The 25632-nt window shown below is 54.3% G+C and overlaps 1 protein-coding gene across 3 annotated transcripts in view; it reads right to left on the minus strand.

The window, feature by feature from the left end:
* NOS1 (nitric oxide synthase 1) overlaps positions 1-23765 on the minus strand; it is a 76820-nt gene extending 53055 nt beyond the window's left edge. For 2 of the 3 annotated variants that reach the window (XM_074844110.1, XM_074844108.1), the window contains exon 1: positions 23659-23765. The gene's annotated coding sequence lies outside the window, so the exon portion shown is untranslated. Of the gene's footprint in view, positions 1-5145; positions 5278-23658 lie in introns of those variants that run through there. The other variant, XM_074844109.1, reaches the window with a different exon arrangement.
* Positions 23766-25632: the final 1867 nt, after the last annotated feature.

Consider the following 25632-nt stretch of genomic DNA (forward strand, 5'->3'; position numbering starts at 1 on the left):
CTTTTTTTTAGATGACAGAGACAAGGTTTTGTTTTAATTTGGAGTTCAAGGCTTAGCATATTTCAGTAACACGCCTGACATTTCTCTTTTACTCTTTCGTACAATATTTCCTTGGCGCCTGTGGTGTGTGGCTAAAATGGAGTTTAGATAAAACCACCGCTATCCGTCAATTCCACCACTAACCCCGTCTAAAACTGATGTTCTTATTAGGGCTCGGCCCATCTGTAAAACATAAATTTCACCACCATCTATTTGCCGAGAGGATTGGAATTACACCAGTGACTCCAGTTTGACAAATGGGACCCATGTTAATGCAACACCACTTTGTCCTAAATGACAAAATAGGTAGATAGGAAATAAATGAGAAAATGCCACCTGATGGATGGTCTCGAAATCCAATCGCAGCACGAGAGGGGAATCGTGGCTCCATTTAGAAAAAAAATAAAAAGGGAATTTAAAAATCGCAGCAGGTTGGCTGGAGCTGTAATAGCTCCAGAGCCGCCAGCCAGCATCAATAAAGTCAGCGGCAGATCTCTCGGCTCAGAGTTTGTCCAGGAATTAAACTCCCGGCTCGTTTCAGCAGCTCACATTCTCGTCCCCTCCTTTGCTGCTGACTCCCGAAAAACCTTCTAGCATGGTGTTAAATTTTCCTACTCTAACAAACCAGTGGGAGAAGTAGCCCAATTAGGACACTAAATAGCAATAAACCTTATTGTCACCGACTTTCATAAAGCGACTCATATCACTATTTAAAAACCTCAGGAAAACATCAGGCTCCTCAGAGCACAAGCCTGGGTTCCTTGGTCTGGAGGCACGAGCCTCCTGCCAGGTCCCCGTGACAGCCTGTTGCTGAAAAGGCTGCGGGATTTTCTCTGCCCCCCGAGCATCGCTACCATCTCTTTTCAACATCGAAAGGTGCAGGAGGACTAGAGGTGTGAGTCCCCACCAATGAATGTTGTACATGGAGTCAAAGCAGAGTCTCGTCCTCTTTGTACCAGCATCCTTGGTGACTGCACAAGGCAAAAAAGGAAGATAATTTGTTCCCCCGAGTTTCTGTCTGTGCTTTTCTTAGGGTTTTGCGTTAGCACTTGTTGCCGTAGTATCAACGGTGGTGGCAAAGTTCTCTGGGGGCCTCCTGGGACCGATTCCTTGTCCCACAGAAGGCTCTGACTCTAATTTGCACAGGATTGGGGTGGGGGGATGTGGAATTTTCTGTTTCCTAATTTTTGCTAGAGGTGCTGCCACTGCGAGCAAGGGCGTGCCTTAGAAGCAGCATCAGCCACATCATCCTCGCTCCACCAGCATCCTTGAACATGGGGCTGGGCATGGGGCACTGTGGCAAGAAAGCCATGAGTGCATGAGAGAGAGGAATGGAAATGGGCCCTGATGCTCATCGCTTCCTGGGGCTTTTCCCTTTCCCCTTGGGACAGTCCCATGCTGGTGATACTGCCTTTGGCTGAAGCAGTCCCAGCCTCTATCTCAAAAACAGAGTTTTTCCCCCATGCCAGAGGAGAGGATTTTGACTTCCCAAGAGCCTGCTCTTCAATACTGGCACCATGGGGAGAGGCAGTGGTGGGGCAGACTGTCACACTGGGTCCACGGTCCCACTGCAGCGGGACTGGAGCCCTTGGCCAAGATGTGCCACTGATCTTTCCAAGGACGTGTTCATTTTGATGGCTGGGGATGAAGAATGCATCCTGCTCTGAAAAGACTGAGCTTTTACAACTTTCAAGGCAGGGAAGAACTGCACGTTTTCAGCATGTCTGAAAACATAAGCCTGAGACTGAAAAATGGGATTAAGACAAGCCTATCCTAGAAGGGCATTGCGAGTTCTCATTAAGCATTTCTTTCAGTAAAAGAGGGGCTATGGAAAGAGTTGCCTTAGCATAAATACCTCCGGTTTTGTATACACAGAGAGTACTTGCAGGTTTCCACGCTCTACATATAGAATCAACATACTGACAACATATGGGCTTTCCAGACCGCGCGTTCCTCATGCCCACAGCCAGATCCCAAGCACTTGCTTGGCGTCATATCGGTGCTTCGCTCCGCTCGCTTTACAGCTGCCATGTAGGGTGGCCACCCTGGGTGCGTTGGGTCAGGTATCGCACGCAGCCCCTCACAGAGTTAATTTGGAACAAGCAGATGGAAGCAAACATGCTTTCATCCAGCTCCAGACAGACAGTGGCTTACAGATCCTTCCCTCTTCGGGACACAATATGTTTATTTTTGGCTATGTACGAGAGATCAGATTGCGTATATAGATTTGATTTAATGCACAGATACAATCAGAACAGAGTGAGTAGAGCAAAGGCATTTTAACTTCGTTCGGAGCCTCCTCTCAAAACTGGTCCCTTGCTAGCAGGGTTGTATTTCTTTAGTAAAAATTGATGGTATCAACAAGTATCAAACAATATTCTCATTACTCAGGAAAGGTAAAGGCTAATCTATGCGAGCCGAGCTCATGTGACTTATCAGTTACTATATATAGTTGTTTTCAGGCACTGATTTAGGCAATCTGGCAGATTTCCTAAGCCTTTGTACAGATACACTACTGAAATGGCAAATACAAAATAACACGAGCAAAACAGGGGAGGGAAAAAAAAAAAAAAGGTGACAGGGTGAAAATGTCCCTGAGGGTCAGGGAGGACCAACCCCAGCCCACCAGCAGACACACAACATTAATTGCAAGTGAGGATTCAGCCCAAACCCCTCTGCCTAAGATGGCCTCTCTGGTACTCGCTCACGATCGCCACACTGACAGAGGGAATAAACAGAATTCAAAGGGCGCAAGGACTTGTCACTCTCCTTTGCTCATGAGGGGAGGTAATGCTTCTCCCAGTGCAGGTATCTCATTAGAGAAATATCCCCTCAAAACCCACGTCCGTGTAAGACAAGACGCCGTACTGGGAGTTTGTTTGCAAACATACGCACGTTTTAAAACTGGAGAGTATGTGACTGAGTTTGTAGCATCTTTAAGAAAATATCCTGGGTAATACAAGCTAGAAGAAAACAGAGAGAGGAAGAAATTGCTGGTGCCAACCCAAATTCTTTAAAATAAGACTTTCTCACCTGAGACCTTTAACAGAAAAGGCATAGCCAACCAAGATGTGCAGAAATCTCCAGGAAAGTGCTGTTTTAACAGCCCCCCTACCCCAAAAGCCCCCCCACAGCTTTTGTGTGATCATCCCTGTAGATCCCGTTCTGCCATCTGCCTGAGCCACCAGCATTTGGGGAGGTAGACGAGGAAGAGGAGCTGGCATTTAAACCATTTAAAGCAGTTGAGCCCCCGACCACTGCAACTGCCCCCTGCGATCTCCCACGTCTCTCGTGCCAGACAGCCTGTGCTCCCACGGGAAGGAAGGAGACACTTCCCCTCCATTTCAGTGAGAGGCGGATCAGCTCCTCGGGGGCTCAGCAGATAATTGTCAAGTTGCCTGCCAGAATTTCCTCTTGACAGTCATAACTTGAAAGCGTTGGAAGAAAATGTCTGCACCTGGGCTGTGGAGTCAGCGCACTCAGGGAGCACAGAGTTGAGGCAGGGAAAGACTCTGCGGGACTGGAGCTGGATGGGGCGATGCGCACCCACCCCAGCACCCGATGCTCCAGATGTGCGGGTACAGAGCTCTCTTTTCCTCTGTTTTGCCAGTAAAAAGCAAAAGCTTTCTACTATCTGCTGCAAGCCGAGAGCGAGACCACAGGCAGGGCAAGCAGGGTTCATCTCCTTTGATCCCTGCAACAACTCCCTTCTGTGCTCCCAGCGCATCCGGAGGGGCCTGTCGAGGTCCTTGGTGCGCGGGTGGGGAGAGGGAAGGGGCAAGATCCGGACTGACCCCCGGCTCGCCCCGAAGGACAGGAGCGAGACATCCCACGGCTTCACTCGGGGGCTAGAGCCGCATCGGGGGGGTGTCTCTCCCCCACCCCGGGCTGGATGGGGATCTTGCTCCCATCTCAGTGCCCCGGGTACGGCGGGGACACCGCGTGGGACCGGGGGAACAACAGGGGCAGGACCCGGCGTGGGTCAAACACCCTCCCCAGCACTGGCGGGGGGTGGTGGCGTGTCCTCCAGCCCCGAGTCCTCCCCGCCGGTGCCCGGGCTGCCGGGGGGGCTGGGGGGGGCCCGGGGCTCCGGGCGGGGGGGTGGCGCCGCCGCTTTCAGCACCCGGGACAGCTCCGGCCCCGCCGCGGCGGGGGGGGACAGCCCTGCCCCTGCCCCCCCCCCCCCGAACTACCCCCCACCAGTCCCCCCGGGAAAAACTGCCCCCCCCGGGGAAAACTGCCCCCCTCCCCCGGCAAACCGCCCCCCTGCCGTCCCCGGACAGATATCGCATCCGCCCCCCCCCCGCCTGCCCCGGCCCCTCTCCCTTCCCTCCCCGGGCAAACTGCCGCCTGTCCCGGGCACGCTGCCCGCCCGCTCCCGGTCCACCTGCCCCTGCCCTCCCCGCCCCGGGCAAACTGTCCCTCCCCCGGGCACGCCGTCCCCCCTCCCGCTAAACTGCCCGCCCGTGCAAGCGGCTCCCCCCCCCGCCCCGTCTCGCCCCATACAAACTTGCTGCAAAAGAGTTGCGGGGGAGGGAGCCAACATCCAGCTTCGCTCCGTTCCCGCAGCTGGCACAGCCCCCCCAGCCCGAGGGACGCGGGGGGAGCCGAGCACGGAGGCGGTGGAGGAACTTTGCAGCGGAGCCCCGGGGTGCGAAGGGACGGGGCGGGGGGGGGGGGGCACCGACCGCGGCGGCCCGGCTGGGGGGGACGAGGGGCCGGCGGGAGCCGGACCAGCAAAGCGGCTTTAGCCGGGCACAGCCCACGCGTGCCCGCCGCGGGGCCCGGGGGCGGCTCGGGCGCCTCCGTCGAGCCCCGGGCTCCTGCAGCCGGAGGCAGAGCCCGGCTGCCCGCACCGGCGGGGCTGGGGACCCGTTGCTGCCCGCCCCCCTCCCCAACCACCCCGGCCAAGGGCTCGGCGGAGCGGCGCAGCCCCGGCGCCCCGAGGCGGGGAGCGCTTCCGACGGGCGCCCACGGGAGCGCACGGTCCCGCGGAGCTCCGCGCTCCGCGGCCGGTCCCGCACGCCCCTGCCCCGCCGCAAAGTTTCCCGGAGAAGCGGTGCCCGGGGCGGGGCGGGGGACAGCCCGCCCGCCGCCCCCACCTACCGTGCGGCGGAGAGGAGCCGTCCCCGTCCCCGTCCCTGTCCCCGTCCCCGGCGCCGCCCGGCGCATCCCTCCCGGCGGCGGAGGGACGGAGCCCGGCGCGGCGCTGGGCTCGGCTGGGAGGGAGCCAGTCCTCGCTGCGCCCCTTTATCCCAGCATCACCGAAACGAATCCGCTTTGACGTCCAACCAGGGTTTTTATGGGTGTGGAGCGAGCCGGTGCAGCCCTCATTAGGAGACACTCTGCTCTCCAAATCATACATCTTTTATATAACCTCATTTCCAGCGTGGCTTTTCTTCCCCCTCCCTCCCCTTGCCGGGGAGCGTCGCCTCCCTCCCCCCCCCCTCCAGCTCCCCCCACCAATTAAAGAGCCGAGAGACACCCCCCGGCCCCCACTTGTTGCCGGGAAGCTCCGCTCCGCTCCGCAGCCCGGCTCAGCCCGCCCCGAGGGAGCGGGGCCCCTGCCTGCCCCGCTCCCCTGCCAACTGCCTCCTCGCCCCTGGAAAGCTGCAGCCCCCCACCTTCCTGCTCCCGGCTGGGCTGTGCTCCGAGGGCTGTAGAAAAGCCCCCTCTTTCCCTGACTGCAGGCAGCCCTTGCCCACTCTGTGCCCAGGGCAGAGGGCACCAGCCCCCCCGGGATCCCCCAGTGCCCCCAGCCCTGAGCTAGGCAATGCTACAGCTCTGCCCCTCTCCCAGCTGCCTGTACCTCTGCTGACAGAGCCCAGCCCGAGCTGCAGGCAGGGGAGAGGGTGAAGGGGCTCCTCCTTAGCCCGTTTCCCCTTCCGACTCTACCTGCCTCTGATAAGGCCCGGCACAGACCAAGGCTTGACATCAGTCTCCAGGCTCTGCAATTGTGCTCATTCCCATGGCAACAACAAACACACAATTATAGATATATAATATTATATAAACCCAAGCAGGCTCTCGGGCAGGAGTGCAAGGTTCACCTGCTCACAGCCTCCCCCCAAGCCCAGGAGGCAGCTCCCACCGGAGCACGGAGAGGTGGCTTCAGCCCGGTGAAGATGCGCAGCCCGTGGATGCCCGGCAGCTCCAGGAGCCAGCCCCGGGCAGCCCCGGCCTGCCTGTCCCGCTGCCTCTCCGGGGGCAGGCAAATAAAGCGCAGCACAGCAGGCGATTCAATTACAAAACTTCCCACAGGGAAGAGGAAACCGAGCAGCCCGGTTCCTCCCCGGCACACAGGGAGTTTTGCAGAGGTGGCGATGGGGAGAGGACAGGCAAATGCAGCAGCAAAATTGAGTCTGGGGCTGCTTTTCTCATACTCCCCCCTCCTCACACTGCCCATACATCAAGCTGTAATGCACTGTCCAGGGCTAATGAAAACATAATTATGCCTATTTAGATGCAGGAAGACTAATCTAATGGTAAGCTACCCAACGACATCTGCTCTCATCCATTGGGGCAGGGAGTCCTGCCCTGCGGAGGATGAGTAGGTGCACACTGGCAAAGAAGGGCTTCACGACCCAGCCACAGGCTGAAAATTGTCAGCTTCATTCCAGGCTAAGAATAATTCAAAACCTTCTCCTTTCAGGGCTCACAGCTTTGAGCATGGCCTTAGTGCTGCAGGGCTGTGTGTGCTAGTGATTATGAGGGAAACTGGACCAGTCCCCCTTGGATGGGGGTACAGACAGACCGGGTGAGCGTAGCATGGCTGGAGGTCGGGCTCACGCAAGGCTGATGAGTGTGATGGCATCGCGTGGTGTTCGAGGGGACTCTACACTGCCAGAGCCACCTGGACACAGGACATGAGCTCCAGCCACAAGCACCTTGCTGCTCTTTTGCCCTCCTGCCAGCGAGGCAGATCTGCAGGAGGCAAGACCGTGCTGGGAAGGTGAAGCCCTGACTGCTGGGGTGCTTGGGTCCAGGCAAGCGGGGCTCCCCGCCCTGCTGTGGGACACAGCTTTGGAGGGCAGCTCACCCACCCCGCCACCCCGCCCTGCAGCTGCACCCCTGGCAGGACCCCAGCCCTCTCCACTAGCCCAGGGCTTAAGGGAACCAGATGAGCTGTGCTCATCCGTGGGACACGTCCTCACCACGGCACGGCAGCACTTCCTTCTCCTGCAGAAAACTTAATGGGACAATGCTCATTTTCCTATCATCTGGAGCTTTGCTGAAGCCCGTAAATCCGGGCAAGTCAGGAGCAAAGTGTCAGTATGGGAAGGGAGCTGCTGGCCTGTGCATGTCCTGTGCATCCCTCTGAGCCAGGGAGGAGCCCCAGGTAGCCTTTCCTTCCAGCCGGTAGCCATGAGTCAGCCCGGGGAGGAAGGGTTGGAGGTTCATAAACAACTAATGAGACAGATGTTGGTCTGTGAATGGAGAAGGTGGAGCGAGACCCTCTCCAGCCCATCTGCACCCACTGAGCCCCTTCCCACACAGCTCTCAGTGTGACAGCAAATGTTTGCACCTTCCTCCCTCCAGCAAAGAGCATTTGTGGACAGGATTTCTCCACAGGAAGCACATTCCTGTAATCCTGCCTCATCCTACTTGGGTAGCCAAGAGCCCCGGAGAAGAGACCCCAGCTCTGGAGAAGCCGCCCCATGCCCAGCCCTGCCGAGCCAGCCTCAACCATGGAAGTTGCTTCCCCCCTTCTCACAGCTGGGAGCAAACACAGGCAGTGCTACCAAGCACGTTACCCCCCAGAACTACCCAGGAGAGGGAATAGCCTCCTCTCTGCCCCTTGCACGGCTGCTCCCCGGTTCCCACTCTCCTCTGAAATCAGCTCAGCGCTGCTTGCTTCTGGCCATATGCTGCCCGCGGTCAGAGAAGCCAAATATAAACACAGCAGCTAATGCTCACCCAAGTTTCCTTTCCCTCCTCCCCCCCCCCCGCCCCAAACCTGGGCTCTTTTCCCTCTCCTGCTGCCCTTCATCCTCACCCACCTCTCTTTCGGGAGCCGGCGGCAGCTGCGGGCTCCGGCGGGGAGGTCGGGTGCGTGTCAAGGAGCTGGCGATGGGTCTCTCTCGAGGGGTGGGTGGCTGGCAGCCGGCTCTGCTGCCGGAGCTCACAGCCCGCCGGCGGGAACGTGCCGCTCAGGATGCTCGGCTCTCTAAGATCCTTAGGAAACCGTGGCCTCGGCACAGATCACACACACAATATCCCCGGCAGCCGCAGCTCTGGAGTTATTCGGCTGCTATTTCTATGCAACTCAAAATGCGTTCGAGGGATTACTGCCCGGGGAATAAAGAAACGGCTAAACATATTTATACTAAAGCTTAAGGAGCCTATGTAACTGCACACACACACACACACACACACACACCAGCTGATAGGGGGGTCTGGCACAGAGGCTGCAGTGATTTGGGACAAATCCCAGGATTGTCTGTCTGTGCTCTAGTTTAGAGCAAGTGCCTATGCTGGTGCTTGCCTAGAGGTGGCAGTGAGCCTTCGCTCTTGTCCTCTCCTCGAGCAGAGCAGCACAGGAGGGCCTGGGAAGTCCCCAGCTGAGCTGGAGCTTTGCGCTCTCTGCTGGGTTGGCCGCAGGTGAAGTGTTTGCTGTGGGCACAAATACAGGTACCTGTGCCCACCTGGAACACGCAGATCCCAGGCGGGACCTGCAAGGAGTCGTCCTGCTGCCTCCTTCCTCTGTCCTCCACCGTGTAAGGCACACCCATGCCACTAGCTCGGGGGGGGGGGGGGGGCCTTCTTCGGCATCCTCCCCTCTGCAAGGTGCATGGGGAAAAAATGTGGGTCTGATCAAATCTAGGTTGCCTTTAAAACCTGGGAGGACCTGGCCAAGAGAGTTTTCTTTTAGAAACATCCCTGTGCCAACTCCCAGCTCCACCAGCCCACAAGCTCCAGGGCATGTTTGGGGGGAAACACTTTGCTCCCCACTTTCAGGAGCTGTATCAAATCTTGAGCTACCACGCAGGGATGTGGCAATGTGAAGTCTTCCAGCACAAACACTAATGTCAGCTTTTCCCCAAAACTGCCCTCCCTTCTGACACGACACCTGTAAATCCCACCAAAACCCAAATATATGCCTTAAACCTCCCTGCACTGGGGGTTAGAGTTCAAAACATGCTGCTGGAAAGATTCTTTCAGAGCACATCTCACAGCCTCCAAGGGTATAAAGTGGGTTATAAAGGGTGATCTCTCTCTCACACATACGTGTGGGCACGCATGCACACACCAAATCTAATAAAAAGATATTATTCGAAGAGTATTTGGCTTCTGGCATTCAACTAACTCAAGCTTCATACAGACACCAAAGAAATGAAATTATGGGAGCACACAAACAAGAAATTCCAGGGGGATGAATTAATGTTTCATCACTATTACAGGGCAGAGAAGTACCTGTCTGTCTTCCCTTGCATTTCTTTTTCTTGTATTTCAAAATGTGAACCCCCTACCTTTAAAAGTCACAGTAGCATGTTTCCTCCAGCCCAAGCCCTAACCACCTTTCCATCAAAATCAAAACTGCTTTCATTATCATTTTAAGGACATGTTGGAGGGCTGAAAAACACACCAAAGTTCAAGGACTTCTTGTAAATCCAGGGTCTAATTTAGACAGATTAAAAAACCTGCTTTAAGACCTCGCTTCACAGGCTGAAAGGGGTTCGAGTTACTTCTGGGTTATTCAGATGCAAACACTGTTTTGAAACACAAGTGCCTGAGCCATCCACCAGCAGCTGTAAGTTTGGGGGCAGATGCTCGGCAGCGGCAGAGCTACACGACTCCACTGAAATCAGCAGAATTGAACTCATTAAAGCCAGCTAAAACCAGCCAGTTCTCAGTATTTTATACCATCTGAGTCCCTATTTCAAGCCCATTCCTTTCTAGTGGGATCCAGCCCCTGAATGGTACCTTTTAACCTTTGGATCAATTATCTGGGTAATTACAAACTAGAAAAATCACTTTTGTGTCAACCTTAAACAGTATATTTAGAGATGTTATTTTTTTCTATTAAGCGACACATTTTCAGAGGACTGTAGGTTAAAGACTCTTTTGAAAAGACCCAAATCCCTAATCTTAAATGAAAAGTTATCACCGGAGGACCTTGGGGTGGGTGGTGACAAACACAGGAAAGGGCCCTGCGTCAGCCAGCGCCCTGGGTAAATAGGGACGGGGAGGAGAGCGGAGGGCTTGGAGCAGGCTGACAAGCCTGATAAGCCAAATCTGCAACGCATTCATTGCAAAAAAGAACACAAAGCAAACCCAAAAGCAGAGAAACAGCTGCTGTCGAGTTCTTAATTTCTAAAAAAGAGCAAGAAGAAAAAAATGCCAAAAATACTCCACTACCCACTAGCAAAGCCCCTCACGTGCCTCCCCGCAGGATGGGTGGGGAGGGAGGCTCCAGCATCCCTAGTCCCCCTCCCTCCCCGACCCACTTAAGCCAAGCAGCGTATTTGGGGCACCCCACGAGGAGGAGCGAGCTGTGCAGCCCCTCCATCACATTGACCCCAGTTTCTTCCAGCCTGGAAGGAGCAGCAAAGTGATGCAGCCCCATTTGCATCGACCAAGGGGAAGGCGACAAATTACTCACAGCCCCAGAAAAAAAAAAACAAAACAACACCACCACAAAAAAAGCCTTGGGGGATGCACAAGCATAGGGGAACACAAAAATGTTGGTCACCCACCTCTGAATCAGCACCATTTGGCCGCGGCCAAACAACAACTGAGGATCTTTTGCAGCCCAAACGTGTGAGTCAGCAGCTCCCCAAAAAGAGGGAGAAAAACAAGAAATAAAGAGACAGAGCTGTTTTTTTTTTCCCCTTTTCTTCCACAGACCAAACAAAGAAAGATGGTGCTCAGCCTTTCCACTGACTTGGGAGAAGTTTGCAGAAGCTATGCCAGGAATTTAGAATTATTTCTGGAATGACTTTAATGGGATACTGAAACGCTGCTGTAATTTAAAGGTATTAAACAGCTTCTTCTATTTAAACCAAGATGAAGCAAACCCTTCCACAAACCGCTTTGATTTGAGCCGACGAGCACTAGCATGGCCAGGAGAGCTCGGCAGCCTGATGCGAAGCCCTAGCAGCAGGTTTGAACGTGCCAGGCCCTGAGTTCACTGCATTTTTTTTTTTTTTTAAAAAAAAAAAAAGCAATTTACAGCTTTTTGGCTACCTCCAGACGCAGCTCGGCCTCAGTGATTCACCTACCTCTAGGCTGCAAGAGGCTCCCCACGGCCAAATCCTGCTCACATGCAGCCCCTCTTGTTTCAGGCTCCTGAAAGCAGGGCTGACCCCACTAATGAAAGGGAATCAGGGCTCAGCAGCTCACCAGTGTCACCTGTGAGAGCTTCATTAGCACCAGGGACCCCATCCCCCAGCGGGGCTGACATCAGCTCTAAGGTTGACGAAGACTTTGCCTGTGGTTGAAAACATCCCTGATGTTTCCTTGCAAGGTCACCGGTGCCACGTGCATTTCAGCCCAAATCCCAGCCCCCTGCTTGGTGTCCCGCCCATTCCAGCCACCTGGGACCCATTTTCATGCAACTCACAAAAACATCCTATTTTTGAGGTCTGAACCCTCCCATTAAATTTGGTCAAAATTAGCTGGATTTGTTAGGAAGAGACAGATGGATAAACAAGAGCACAGCTGGATGAACCCTGTTTCCTTAGGAAAGTGGTGCCAAAGGTGTCCCCAAAAAGAAAAACAGCTCCCCAAACCTTCTAGTGTTTTGGTGCTGTTGGGGAAGGAAAATTGTGCCTGTGTTTAAAAGCTGAAAGATTTCCACCTCTTGATACCTCCGGTGGGTGATAGTAACTCCACCAAGGGTGACATCACTGCCCACAAAACCCAAACCAGCTGCTCTGGGGGAGCTAAAATATATTTTCTTCGCTCTTTAGCTGGAGTTACCCTCCCAGGCTGGGCCATGGTTAAGTCCCAGGCAAGGAGAGGTTTCCAGATGGGCACACATAGACTTTCCTAGTCCCACCACCCGAACCTGGGATCCTGCCCAGTTTGTAGAGGGAGGAGGTGAAATCCCGGGAAATCCTGTCTCTCTGTGCCAGAGAAACGCTGGAGGGGCCCCAACTGTTTTTATTTCCAGGCTTCTGCTTTCCCTGCTGTGTCTTCACATGCTTCGGCTCTTATGAGACGACTCGGTGAAGTCCTGATTAAATTGATTGCTGTGACATTAACATCTGACCTAGGGTTTCGCCTCCAGCCAGCTGTAGCTGTGTGCTTTCGGGCTTTGCCTAACAAGCTTGTGGATACCCTCGCCTTTCTGTAATGCTTTGTGCAGAGCTGGTTGGTAATCTGTCTGCCAGCCCAAGGGTCACGGCGGCAGGGCTTGCTGCTGCAGCTCTCCAGCTCTATCTGGTTGAGCTTCTGCTCGTGGTCCAGCTCTGGATCTGTGGGCGATGGGTCCCACCTTGGCCCCAAAGCGGGGGGGAAGTGAGATTCCAGCGGGAGCAACACTGCCATTGCCCTTGGACTCCTTCAACAGCCCCTTCAGCACAGGGGATGGTCCCTTCGCCATCAGGCCATTGGCAGAAGCCCTTTGGCAATGGAAGTTGGCTTGTGGCTGCAGCTCCTCTAGACTTCATCAGTGTCCCCGGACAAGGCTGACACCGCTGCATGTCAGATGTGTTAAATCCCCCTCTCACTCCACCACTAAACACTGGAGAAGAGCCCAGGCAGGAGGATGGAGACCCACGGGCTTTGCCCTCATGCTGGCCAAGCATCACGGCTGGTGGAGCAGGACAGACCCAGCCCCATTGCATCCATCTCCAGCCCAACAATGTTTTCTGCCCTGCTGAGACCAATATCGAATAGTTGTGGGCCAAGAGGGAGGAGAGGTGCTCAGAAGATACCAGGAGAGCTGGTATCCAAAACACTCAGATTTTTATTTTATTTTTAGCAATGTTATTATCCCATCCTCATTTGAGGGTTTTTTGCAGCAAGAGCAGCTGATGGCCTGGAAACAGGCTCTGAGTTAGGAGCGGGAGGCACCCATCCACGCAGCCCGAGGGAGAGCTTTGAGGCTAAAAACATAGTAAACAGGAAAAACAGACTAACAACTAAAAAGGCCACCTTGGACCTGTGAAGCACTACCTTGTGAAATGCTGGAAAATAACCATTCCTCTCAGCAGTCCCAATTTTACAAATGGAGAAACCAAGGTACAGAAGGGTCCTGGGTGAGCCACATGTTTGCAGCACCCCTGGGACTAAATTTCAAAGAAAAAAAAAAATTAAAGCACTTTTCTTTTTCCTCACCTGCCTGCTGGATGAGAGACAGGGCTCAGGGTTTTCACTGTGAGGTTGAAGGACCACAGGAATCCCTCGAGCAGGGGAAGGCTGGAAAATGTTCACCCTAAAGCACCAGCCACAGCCAGAGAAACCCAGCCTGGGACTTGGCAAACCAATAGCTTCTGTTTGCCATCTAGACAGAAATAAATTAGAGAGTCAGACACTTGAAAAGAAAGACCAGAAAGAAAAGAAAAAAAAAAACCAGCAAGATCAAGATCAAGCAAGAAAAGAGCTGTTGCAAAACACCAAGTCACAGCAGGCGGATCTCTCCCTGCTCCTTGGGCTGCAGCAAAAGCTCCCAGCCCCGAACTGCTCCCCAGCAGAGCCCACACCGAGCAAGCGATGGAGCAGAGAGCCCAGCCCTTCCCCAGCCCAGCCCTTTCCCAGGGAGGTTGGCTTCCCATCCTGGGGCAAAATGAGGCCAGTTTGGGAAGTTTGGGAACACTTGCAAGCAAGCTGATGGAGGAGGAGGGGAGGGATGTGGTGTTAGCAGAGGCTGCGATTGCACCAGGTGCATTACCAGTGGCTGACTCTGTGTCTGAGGTAGCACCGGCCCTGTAGCCAGGCATGTCCCCTGTGTGACCCAAGTGTCACTCCTGCCACCAATGCCACCCCTCGGGGCTTGGCAGCTGGGACTCTTGCCTTGTCAGGGAGCAAGGAGTCACACCAGCGCTCCCCAGAGCCCCTCGCCAGGAGGAAGAGGAGCTGTTTAAATCAGAAATGTGTTGTTTTATGGACTTGTGGGGCACGCTCTTCCTAGCCGAGGAGGGGTTTAGGGGTTTAATGCAGCTGTCCGTGCCGGGCTGAGCATGTGCCCTTGCTGCACCGCGGTGGGCAGCTGTCCCCATCCCGCTGCCGACAGAGCACGGGGCCAACCGTCCCACACGAGCAGCGGATGGTCTTTGAGCTAATGCCAGCCTCCACCGTGGGTTTTCACCTAAAAAACCCCACTGTTTGCAAAGAACATAGGTCAAATTAATCTATGCCCTGACCTCCCCGCAGGCAAAGCACCAGGGCCACAGTGGCATGGGTGACCCACTGCTGAACCCCCGGGGACAGGACCGGTGCTGAGCTGCCCCAGCCCAAAGCATCCCTGCCCTTCAGACTCTGCCTGCAATCATACCCCAGAGACCTCCTGGGGAAGAGCAGGAGGCTGCTGGCTTTTCCCCGTTGCAGCTAGAAGTCAGAATAAAGCACACCTGGGATGTTTCTTGGTGTAATCAGCTTTCCTACAAAGAAATCGCTGTCTTTCTAGGGTATGTTTTTTCCTCACTAGCCCTGCAGCCTGTTTCCCCTTCCCTCTTCAGCATCCTGCTGGTTTGTAAAGAAGTCTCTCTCACCTTCTCTGAATTTTGGAGTGATATCACAACCTCAAATGTGTTTTTCTTGCTCTCAGGGTCCTATCAACCCCCTGCAGAGGAGGACAGGGCAGCCTATTGCCCTGAGCTGCACTCACGGGTCGCAGAAGTGAGCTGCAATAACCAGGCACATCTGAGAGCTCTTCAAATCTTTGATACAATCGAGATAGATGGAGACTGAGACAGGCTTCCCCCTCCCCTTTTTCTTTCTCTCTCTGTATTTTTTCTTCCCCCCGACCTTTTATTCCCAGTGGCCAAGAACATTTAGTCTGGCCGGGAAAAGGAAATCTCATTACAGAATTACGGTTCATTTAGCAGGTCCCACTGGAAGCCCTGCAATAACCACTGGCTTCCTAACAGGATTAGCCAGTGTCTGAACCTCCCAATCTCGCTGCAGTCATCTCCACTCCCCACAACAGCCTTGAGGACCCCAGAAAACCCCAAGCAGCCACAGAAACCCAAGATGCAGCTGGACAGGGAGGAGGAAAGATTGAAGGGAGCCAAAGATTGAGGCTTCATTGGTGTGAATGTGGGCATTGCTAGCAGAGGTTTGAGCAGACATTATCTCCAGCTACAAATCCCACTTTGCTTTGCTGTCTTGGCCTCTTCCAGCCTGATGGCTCATTCTCACTCAATGGTATGTGTTGGTTCCCATGAGGGAATTGGGGATATTAACTTCAGAAAGACAAGCAAGACACTGGAGTAGTGCAAGTTCTGCTACACCAGTGCTGAGATGCTCATCTGAGTTGGTTGGGGGTCCTCCTGACATCGGTCTTGGAGTCTACATGAACATGAAGGGTTTTGGTTGTCATCACATTGCATGGTAACACGTTTTCTGGGATCAGGTCTCTGTCATTAAGAGGGTAGGAGGGCTTAGGAAAAAATAATTCAGAGGAGGAGAAGATCAAGAAAGAAGCCAAACGATATGGGTCCACCAGAACAGCCAAGACCAGAATTTGCCTTCAGTGATACTGAAATTTCTTTGTTTCTCCCATCCCTGTCCCCACTCAATACAAGGAAGAGGTGGTGCAAGAGCAATAAATCGGGTGTGGTACTCCGTATGAAACCACCTCTGTGGTTTCACAGGGGTGAACATCTGCCTCTCATCACAAATCTGCTCCCAGGGTTTCATTACCACGCCGGTTTATACACAGAGAGATCGCAAATGCTGTCCCCAGCAGCAGTCAGCAGAGACATCGGGCTGAGGATGGCAAAGCCAGCTTTTCCAACACAGCCTGGAGCTGGCTGTGTGCTTGGCATGGCAGCCTGGCCCCAGGCAGGGAGGCAGTGGCAGTGTCGTACAATGACTCATGAAGATGACAGGAATTGTCTCAGGCATCCCTTCGATCCCTTCAGGTGTTACCTCAGAAAGGAGTGCAAAACACGGGCAGGATCTGCAGGATTTACCTTCCCTTAGAGCAGGGAGAGGTGGAACAGCTTTGGTTTAACCAAAAGCAAGAAGCAGGAAACTTGGTTAACCAAGTTTGCCAAGACCGTGCTCTCACCACTACCTTACTCCATGACACATCTACTCAACCTTACTCCATCACCCATCCGCTACAGGGGCTTTTGCCATGGCAGAGTCCACACCAACTGCTGTAGGGTGCAGCCCTGCAGACGACCAGGTCCCCTGTGGTCCCCTGCAACTTTTGCCTGCTATGGTTCTTCTCCAGTGAGAGGTGGGAGCCTTGGAAGGTGTTGGAGCCCACCACAGCTCCACCTCCAGACATGCCTCTCCTCTCTGACAACACGAGAAGCCCAGAGCGTTGGCTCGCAACTTTGATGCTCGGAATGAGCTGAGGTGGCTGAGAAACATCATTAGTGCTGGAGGAAATAAAAGGCCATGTAGGGTTGTTTTTTCAAGACAGAGCACCGCATCCCTGTCCCTGCAGCTCCCACGCTGTTCCAACTCCACCAGCAGACGTTTCCATCATTAGCAAGACTTCTGTCTGGAGGTGAGGGGATGCGGTGGCCTTCACACTGCTGCTAACGAAGCTGCGTGGGCAGGGGTTAAGTGCTGGGAGCCAGCCCAGTGCTCAGATAGCAGCAGCAAGCAAGAGTTTGTGCTCAGGACGAGAGGGACGTTCCTGTGAAGGCGGTGGGGACCTCATAGGTTTTGCACAACCAGCCCAGGGGACTAAGCACAGGGTGAAGACAGAAGATGTGGGAAGAGAGGAGGGAGGGATGATGCAGAGCTGAGAGTAGGAAAAGTTTCGCTCATGCACGCAGCATGTAATTCAGTTTGTAGCATCTCACTGAAGCCAAGAATTGAGTAAGAGGCCAAAGAGATGAGGCATTTATGCGGCTAATGAGAACACATGGGCTGCAATCATCTCTGCTGGCGAGCACCCCAGGAGGGTGTAAACCCCCACTCCTGGCCTTCCACCAACCTCAGATCACTGGGAACACAAGTGGATCCTCCCTAGGGAGGGGGATAACAGATGACCTCTGTCCGGCAGTCTGTCTGTCCTGGGTACCGGCAGCAAGGTGCAGAGGATGGGCAGGGGAAGGGACTGCCTGCACCTTGTTGGAGCACCAGGGCAAGGATTCTTTTGCTCCCTCAGTGCATAAATTGCTGTTGTACCAGTCACCTTGGCTTTTGGGAGGACTTTTTGGCCCTTTTGGCTGCAGACTGAGCTGGCACAGAGGTGTGAGTGCCCTGCCTTCCCCTGGCCCTTCTGCAGGGACCACTGAGCACCATTACCCTTGCCAGCATTGCTCCCTACTACTGTTGTGCAGGACAAAAATGTTACTTGGTGAGCTAGGGATGAACCAATCTGACCTTCTAGCATAGCAATATACAAAATCCAAGAGCATCAACCACCGCAGAGGAGGGGATAAGGGGCTTGACCTGGCTGGCAACAAGTCTTGATACAACTACACACCATACACCGCCCAGAGCAGCCGTGCAGCTTCACCCCACCCTCTTTTCCATTTTCTCCCTCTTCTTGTTTGTTTGTTTGGCCATCCAAGCATTTATTAGCAGCAACGGGGTCTGGCAACCCAAAACTTTCCCTAGGGAAGAAGTTCTGGCATCCAGCGGCCAAGTCAAGAGACTCTGGAAAGTTGCTCTGAGCCTGTCTCATCTCACAACTTGACATATCACCGCTGTCCATTTCCCTTCCCAAGGAAATCTGATTTGTTCCAAAGTTTATAGTTTCAGTGACCTAATCCCAGCATAGTTGTTCCTGTTTCCCTTTAATTTACTGCCGCAGCTTGTATTAATTGATGTATTGCAGAGGGCTTGAGCCAAGCTAATTGTTTTAGAAAAAGAAAAAAAGAAGAAAGAAAGGGAGATGTGAGGTCCCTTAGTGGATTACGAAGGTATTTGTATGGGGAACCGGCAGCCACCAGAAAATAACAATAGCACCAAACAGAAGTCTGGAGAGGTGGAGGCTCTCCAGGCTGCCATTCGCAAGGTATCGTCATGCTCCCTGCAAACAGAAATATCTTCCCTGGGATGACCTTGAGGAGAAAGGCAAGGTGGGGGCAAGCAGGGCTGTGATGGCTTCTCTACTCTGCTGGGACTGCCTTCGCCCCTCTGACTCTGCCCTTGCTCAAGGTTGCTGCTGTCGCTGAATGACAGTGGGGATCAGGGGAGTTTCCAAAGGACAGGAAAAAAGCAATGTCACCCATCATCCAGCAAGGATGATCTAGGGAACCACAGGTTGCTCAGCTTGCCTGAGAAGGTGATGGAGCAAATCCTTCTCGGAAGCTGTTTCCATCCATGATGGACAAGAAAATCATTGGGAACTGTCAGCAGGGATTTATTAGGTGTAAATCATGACAAATGGACCTTATCACCTTCCAGGGTGAGACGATTGGCTCTGTGGAACAGGACAGAGCAGCACAAGCTGTATAACTTCACTTTAGCAAGGCCTTTAACAGAGTCTCCTGTAGTATCCTTGTGGCCAAATTGTAGATAAGCAGATAAGTTGGGGGCAGGTTGCACTTTCAGCTCATTTTCAGATGATACCAGATAAGGGGGAGCAGTTGACATGCTGGAAGGCAGGGCTGCTATACAGAGGGACCACGATGGGCTGCAGAAGCAGCCCAACAGGAGTTTGTAAGCAAACACCAAGTCCTGCCCCTGGAATGGTATAACCCCAAGTAACAGGACAGGCTGGGTCCACATGTCTGGAACGCAGCTTTGGAGGAAAGGATCTGGAGATTCTGGTGGACAAGAAGAACCATGGTTCAGTTTGGCCAAGGCCAACTGCTTCCTTGTACTGTATTATTCCCCTCTATTTGGTACTTGCAGGTCTGGATGGTGGCCAGTTCTGAGCTCCCCAGGATAGGACAGACATGGACACACTGGAGGGAGTCCAGTGGAGACCACCAACCTGAGCAAGGACTGGAGCAGGAGCACACAATGCACAAGGGGAGGCTGCAGTAGCTGGGCTCCTTCTTCCCAAAGAAAAGGAGGGGAAGAGACCTAATGGCTGTCTGCAACCACCTAAGTGGAAGCTGGGGATAAGACAGCTGGAGGTCACCAGAGGCAGGATGAGATGCAACAACACTAGTTGGAACATGAGAAATTCTGACTTGTTATCAGGGGCAAAAAAAAGCGTTCCTCATGAAGGTGGTCAAACACATGGGATTGTCATCCTTGGAGTTATTTGAAACTTGGCTGGGTCATGGCCTTGAGCAACCACCTCTGGCCCTGCCTTGAGCAAGGATGCCCAAGCAGAGCACAGAGGTTGCTTGTACAGGCTAGCTTTGGAGACCTCACACAGAGTTTTGGTGGCTGGTTTTGAGCAGAAGCCAATGGAGAACATGACAGAGGAGGAAGAGGCTTCACCTCCACCAGCTCCAACTGATGGGACAAGGTTTCTAGCACCTGACATGCTCTGGGCAGACGTGAGCTGGATCCGATCCCATGGGAGTGTGCAGCAAGGGGGGAGACGGGGGTCTCCTTGGCCTTCCCTCATCTCCCTGCCGTCCCTCCTCCATCTCCATTGCACAGACAAGGCCAGAAGCAAAGCCCCAGCACCGGGTCAAACCGAGACCTTTCTGGGGAGCACCGCAGGGCTGTGCTCGGCTGCCAGCAGAGAAGTGTTTCGGAGGTGGGGATGCATTGGAAGGGCACCCCGTCCCACTGGCAGACCCTGGGAACAAAGCCCGGCTCCCACGAGTCCCTGACACCCTCCGAGCCACAGCACCATGAAAGCACTAAAGTTTTCCAGGCAAGAAACTTGCTCCTTGTTGTTTTCCTGGCCAAAAGCCCCCCTTTTACATAAATCAGCCCAGGCACTTTCAGCATGGCTCTCACAGAGAGGTTGATTTATTCGGGAGCAACACAGGGAGTTTCCAGATTAACACTAATTGCTCTCCCAAATTACTTAATAGTTTAAATTGCAGTCCTCTCTTTGGAAATCATCTCAGACAGTTCAATAAAAAACTATCATCGAAGAGACAACTGCAAATTGATAAAGTCTTTGAGACGAGGCTAATATCATTGCTGTCTGGCAAATTTATTCATCTGAAACAAAACGAGGAGGATAAACAGCCTCGCTCGGTGAGGAAGACACCGCCTGCTACTGAGTTGCTCAATTTTCTCTTCCAGAGATGCTCTTATTACTTGGAGAGCTGCAACACTGCTGAAACAAGGCAGCTGACTGCAACGCCTGTGAATAAATAGCACCAGCCTTTTCCTCGCAGAGAAAAAGCAATTTAAATAATATAATAATAATAATACGGCAAATGCTTGTGCTAGTTATGACAGGAGGCAGGGGCTGGATCTCCCATCCAGGGGGGCTGCTGGGGGCTGGTGTGGATGCAGGAACCGGCTGGCTGCCACCAAGCTCCTGTGGAGTTGAAATTGTCACCCAGGAGGGGAGGGGAAAACTTGTTTCATTTTGGCCGTTTCCCAATTTTCCAGCCCCTCCGGGGGAAGGAGATGCGATGTGGCAGGGGAGGGCGAGGGGGGGCCAGGGCAGGGCTGGGAGGGGCATGAGGGAGAGTCAGATGTGTGTGCAGGGGGCTCAGCATCCTCCCGCGGGGGAAGTGGGGGCTGCTGGAGACACCAGCGGGGACACAACCCCGGCAGGGAGGTTAAAACAGCCTAAAGGTGCGGGACCAAGAGCGAGGGTACAGAGGAAGAACAAGGGTGGTTTAGGGGATGGTGACCAGGACAGTCACCACCAGCACCCTGGGAACACCCCCTCTGCCATGTAATATTTTGGAGCTCACTGGGAGCATCCTCTCTGCCGTGCAATACTTTGGGGTCATGGTGCAGCCTGGGAAGACGTGTACCCAGGACCAGGGAGGGCCTCAGCACCAGCGTGGAGGGGGCCAGACCCACCATCCTGGGGTGACTCTACTCACCAACAGCCCCCCAGGACCCTGCATGCTCTGCTCCCACCCAGCCAAGCCCCCGCTCCTCTCCATGGCACAGAGTCACCTGCCCTCCCTGGGACCAAACGAGTTGCCCGTTTCCTCTGGTTTTACAACTATTTCTGGAAGGTTTGGCTGGAGACTCACGGGGGAAATGGGTCTTTGCTGACACCAGCTCAGATCCATTTGCCTGCAACACAAACCCCTTTCACGCCGTGTCCCCTTCAGCCTCCGGCACAGGGCATCACACTGTAAACCACAGTGAGAAGCTCCTCAGCCAGTTGGGGAGGGGGCTTAGATGCAGTGTGATCAAAGAAGAGGCAGAAAAGATCCAGCTCTTTCCCTGGAGAGCAGTGTGGGAGCGAGGGGGTTACCGGGAGCTGCTGCCCAGCGCGGTGCCAGGAGCCACAGGGATTTGAGAGAAAGCCCGGCCGATGGCTGCCATCTGCTCCTGGCACCTCGTGCCACTGCCAGAGCCTGAAAGCACGCGAGCACATGGAGAAAACAAACGGCAGCCAGCCCTGCTCCCCGCCGCGGCCGGCCGAAAGCAGCCGGCAGCCCTGCAAGCCCACGCCGGTGGACGGGGTGCAGGCAGGGGGGAGTTGCAGGCAGCGGGGGCATGGCTGGGCATGAGAGGCAGCGGCATGATCTGCTCCGGCCAAGCTGCTGAAGCCTTTTGGGGTGTTTAAAGGGCTGAGAAACGCTGCTCACGTCACTGACTTCACAGCTGGGGACGTGTCCTGATGGGGAGTGGCTGGGGGGATGCTCTGGGGTCCCCACACAGGGGCTGCCCAGCCCCTGCTCTTCTGCCACCCAAGGATGCACTGACAGCATCAGTTCTCTGCGCCACGGCGACAGAAACACCGATGCCAGGAGTTAACCTCAGGCAGGGGCTCACCCTCCCAGGGCCACGCGGAAGCTCCTGGGGCTGCAGCCAAGGAAGGGATGTGGCGGCAGAGCCCACGCTAAAGGGCACTTGCACGGCGACCTGCGGGGCCGCGGCTTTGATGCCCCCTCAGCCACAGGGAACAGCGGCTCAGAGATCCATCCCCATCCCTCCGGGAAGGCATCCAAGGGAGCTGGCTTGGCAAAGCAGCCAATTAAAGCAAGAAACGGGCAAACGGCAAGCGCCGGCACACAGCCTCGGCTGCCACGGCCGGGTGGCCTCCAAGCCACGGGGGAGAGCGGCCGAGTTTACTGACCCACATCCCAACCCCCCCTCAGGGCTCAGAGAAAGAAAAACCCTTTTTTAAAAAAAAAAAAAAAAGTCTCATTCATCATTCAGCCTCTGTTTGTTTTCTGCACTCCGCTAAGCTCAAACAAGCAAAACAGATTAGCTGGGCTCATTTGTTTCCTACTTAATTACACCTCTTTGGTGCTGATGTAATATTTCAAGATTTGGGTTGCTAAGGCTGAAAATCCACCTGCCCCCCTCCCACACCCACCTTGGCTTTTCATTCCCATAATGAAAAAGCCCAGATGGTTTTTTTTGCAAGAAAACCTCTAATTATTGAGGAATTCAACGCTCTGAATTCAGAAGCTGCCAGCGAGTGCTCAGGTTGTCAGAAGCAGATGGACGGCAGCTCCAGCTTTTGATCACGGTCTCCGAACACCTCCCCAAAAAACAGGGAGGTGGGGGGGGTGGGTAAGGACCTCACATCTGCAGCCGCACGCAGCCCTGGATAACTTGAGTCGTTCCACTCCCCCCCACCCTCCCAGGATTGCTTTGGCATCAATAGGACTTCCCAGGAAGCCAGAGCAGCTGTGTGCCGACGCAGTTTGCAGGATGAGGTCCTTGCTGGAGGAAGGAGCACACTCCTCCCCACAGAAGCTGCTGCACAGGCTGGAGGTGCCTCCCCTCCCCTTCAGCTGCTTTTCTTCCTCCCTTCCCCAGGCCCCACAGCCACCCCTCTGCACCCCACATCCCTTAAGCTAACACGTGCCAAAAATTTACAGTGGTTGACCAAGGTGGAGCATGCCTCACCAGCCCATGGCACGCAGGAGAAGCTAAAGGTCCCAAAAGAGCAGCTAAATGCACATGGGAGGGATTTTTAAGGCTTCCAGTCCATAAAACAGCCCTGCAGACCCCAGCCCGTTGATCCACTGAGCCAGGAGGAAGCTGCCAACCTCTTGATCTGGCCAAAGGGATGCTGACGGCAGCACTGGCCCCCAGCCCACCGTGCAAAGGCCAAACATGGGCCCAAGGGGTGGAACAAGCGAAGCACCCAGAGGGTTGGAGACAAGAAGTGATCCCACTGCGACTCCCAGGCTAAAGGACAAGCAGGGGAGGTGGGGGAGAGCAGACCCCATGATCCCCTCCCAAATGAACCATGGTGCTCCCACTCCTGGAAACCTCTCAGTTTGGTGGGACCCAAAGACATTCGCACCCCCCCGGCCACGCAGAACCACCCTGATCCTCCCCACAGCCAGACCCCCCAGGTGCCCCCGCCACCCCCAGCCTTACTTGTGTCCGGAGAGAGCCAGGCATCGGGCATCGTGCCCCGCTCGCCCCCGCTGCAGATGCCACTTGGCCGAGCTCCCACTCCCCCCCACCCCCGCCCCGGCTTGCAGGATTTCAGCCCCAAAAGAGCAAACAAAAGGCACACACCGACTCCATCGCTCCGGAGCCGTCCAAGAGGCAGGGGGCTGGCCGGAGCAGGGGAAGAGAGGCCCTGGGCAGCGGGGAGAAAGGGCTTTGCTCACGGTGGAGCTGGCGGAGGGGACGGTGGAGCCGCGGGAGGGCTGCGTGCGCGGTGCCGAGCCGGCTGCGCAGCCCCAGCCAGCTTTCCCACGGTGGCATTCGCCCTCGCCGGGGCCCAGCAGTGTCCTCATCCCCTCCTCAGGCCATGCCCAGCATGTTGCAGCTCTCCCAGGACTCTCTCTGCCCATCACCCCAACCAGCGCATCCCCTTGGGCTCCCCAGGGTTGGGATGGGGGAAAATTGCTTGTGGTTTTGGTGACTAAAATACCCACAGAGTCCGCAGCAGCAATCGGCGTCTGACGAAAGTGTTTGGTTATTCAATAACTTTTAACCTCCCCAGGTGGAAGCTGCTCTACGCCTGCCTAATCACACAAGCTGTGGGTTTTGGCTAATTTTCAGGCTTTTAGTGGGCTGGGGTCTGTCTGTCCCTTGGACCAACTGGTGGAGCTAGGGAGGAGGGCAAGGATGAGAGAAAGCTTCAGATTTGAGTTCAAAACACCCAACTAATAGGAAAAAGTAGAAGGAGAAAGCCCAGCTGCGGGAACAGGCTGCAGCGGGTTGGCCCCTGTTCCTGGGAACACGTGCACAGGGAATTCAGACCTTCTCCTCTGCAAAATGCTTTTTCCAAAGCAGAGCAAGTCACAGACCCAGGGAGAAGGCTGCTTCCACACCACAACAAGGGCAAGCAAGGCTCTATTTGCCTTAAACCAAAGGAATTTTATATACCTATAAGGAAGGAGGATTTTGTAACCCACCCCCAGAAGAGCAAGCAAGGAGCCCTTGTCCTTGACGCAGCAGTGGGGTTTTGTTTGAACTTCCCTTTCTCGGCTCAGTCAGGAGATGTCGGGTCTTTCCAGGCATCTTGAAGGGTTTTGCATTGATTTTTTTTCCAGCTACAAAGTGAGGGAGAGCAGATATGCACGTGCAATCTCCTCACCACAACTTCAGTCCCCGTGTGCTGCAGAGTCAGGTGTGCCCAAAGAATTAGGATGCACCCAAGGGCTGCCACATCAATTAAACCGGTGTTCAGAGATTAAATCATCACCAGGGCCCCAGTCGTCTTCTGTCCCCTCCAATCGCCCCACCCAGCAATGGGAGAGTTGCACCTTGATTCAGCAGTGGGTTCAGCTGTTGCAAAGCCCCTGAGCTTCCCCAGCTCAGCCGGTGCAGAGGCAATCTACTACTTTAAATTTAAGAGACTTTAACCCCAAATGAGAACTCTCCAGCCCTGAGCAGGGAGGGATGTTCTTGACCTGTACATTGCACTAGCAGCGGACGTGGCTCTCTTGCCCAGAAGCCTCAGCTTAACCCCAAGGAACCCAAACCTTGTAAAATAAAAATAGTTTTAAAAACATCCTGCCCTGCTTGCTGTCAACACCAATAGATCAGGTCCCTGCTATACTTCACAGGAGCTCTTCCCATCCCAAGGCTACTCAGACACTGTTCTGCTCTCAAGAGCAGGAAGGTTCTCCTGCATGCCCTCCAGTCACTCACCATTTGCCTGCAAAACCCCACATTTATTTGGCAGGGAGCGATTTAACCCTGCATTTTCCTCTTCCAAAGCCAGGAACAAAGCTCTACACCAGGGCTGTGTTACCAACAAGCCTCCATGAGAAGGACTTTTGAGCAGCCATCTCACAGCAGAGGCACCATGGCAGCTCAGTGTTTCTGCCTTTAAGCCCCAGGTTGTGGCTTCGAAGCCCTGGATTCCCAGGATCCATCCCCACACATCGACCAGCTCCATGGAAACAAGGAGGGGGCAGCCAAAAAGGTGCTGTGTTCTGCTCTACAGGCCATTTTTATAATCAACTACAGGCATTTAGAGAAAGGGCTTGGACACCTCCAGCAGTGCAGAGGGAAGCCCTGGAGGGGTGTCCTGGG

Source organism: Strix aluco, chromosome 18 (genome assembly GCF_031877795.1).
Source record: "Strix aluco isolate bStrAlu1 chromosome 18, bStrAlu1.hap1, whole genome shotgun sequence".
Lineage (NCBI taxonomy): Eukaryota > Metazoa > Chordata > Aves > Strigiformes > Strigidae > Strix > Strix aluco.